This window comes from Octopus sinensis, linkage group LG1 (assembly GCF_006345805.1).
Source record: "Octopus sinensis linkage group LG1, ASM634580v1, whole genome shotgun sequence".
NCBI classification, from domain to species: domain Eukaryota; kingdom Metazoa; phylum Mollusca; class Cephalopoda; order Octopoda; family Octopodidae; genus Octopus; species Octopus sinensis.
Window position 1 is genome coordinate 108,735,579 of NC_042997.1, and position 1,362 is coordinate 108,736,940.

At 39.9% G+C, this 1,362-nt stretch overlaps 1 long non-coding RNA gene across 1 annotated transcript in view; it reads right to left on the bottom strand.

Annotated features, from left to right (window-relative positions):
- Window positions 1-866: 866 nt before the first annotated feature.
- LOC118766343 overlaps window positions 867-1,362 on the bottom strand; it is a 10,307-nt gene continuing 9,811 nt past the window's right edge. The window contains exon 3 of the long non-coding RNA XR_005002282.1: window positions 867-1,076. This is a non-coding gene — a long non-coding RNA (uncharacterized LOC118766343). The remainder of the gene's footprint in view (window positions 1,077-1,362) is intronic.

Genomic DNA, 1,362 nt, shown 5'->3' on the forward strand with positions numbered 1-1,362 from the left:
CCTTTCCTCATATTTCCTTTTTTATTCTTATTTTTATTTCTTTCTTTTAATTTTTTTTTGTCTTATCTTCTCCACCACTCTGTACTTGTACTCTTTGTACTCCACCACCCTCTGTCAATAACAAGGCGGTGAGCTGGCAGAAACGTTAGCATGCCGGGCGAAATGCGGTACTTCGTCTCTCTTTATGTTCTGAGTTCAAATTCCGCAGAGGTCGACTTTGCTTTTCATCCTTTCAGGGTCGATAAATTAAGTACCATTTGCGTATTGGGGTTGATCTAATTGACTGGCCCCCTCCCCAAACATTTCGTGCCTTGTGCCTAGAGTAGGAAAGAAAAGAATATCTGCACCAATAACAATAAATAAATAAAAATCAAAACCAAATGCCAGTCACGTGCCTTACGATTGCAGCTGTACCAGTGATACTTTTCACCTTTGGTTTACGATTAGATTGTAATCTTAGTCTGGTTGTTACTTCTCCTGTTATAGTTTATTTATAATCCTTGATTACTAGTTACAACTCTAGGATTGTCAAGAAGGCTGATGCGATGCTAGCATTACTCAGTGAAACCTTTGTCAGCCGCTCTCCATGTATCTATTTAAAATTGTATACGACAATGGTACACCCACACTTGAAATTTACATCACCAGTCTGGAACCCCTATCTTGTTCAGCATATAAATCTTCTGGAAACTGTTCAGAAATGTGCAACGAAATGAATACCCACCGTCAGACATCTACCATATTCTGAAAGTCTTGCTTCCCTGGGTATGGACACATTGAAGTTCAGATGTCTAGTAACTGACTTGGTTGACACCTACAAAATTATCCATCATCTTTCTAACAACAGCCTTGGGCACCTTTTTGAATTCCATATGACAAGCACTCGCAGACATGCTTATAAAATCCCCCCACCAAAAAAAATCAACACAGCACCCATGACTTTCAGAAACATTTTTTCATGCTCAGAATTGCTGAAGCATGGAATAAACTGCCTGCATCAGTTGTCAGCTATCGAGACACTACATCTTTCAAATCTTCCATGCTTCCTGAAATCCGCCAACAGTACACCTGATGGCCTTCTTTTGTTGTACTGAACCTGAGCGCTGTATACAACAATTTCCTTCATTATATATATCATACCATAACCATTACTGTTTATAGTTTATATTTAGGAGGGTCGGCTGAAAGGTTCATAGGCTGACCGAGATACTCTCATGGAATGAGATCAAATGAGGTTTATTTTGCAACATAGACCCCCTCCCTTATAGTCTATGCACTTCTTCCATCGGTGTTGCAGTGCTTGGATCCCATTGGTGCAGAAGATTTCATCCTGTTGGTCGGTCAAAAAAGTCATCAGCAGCA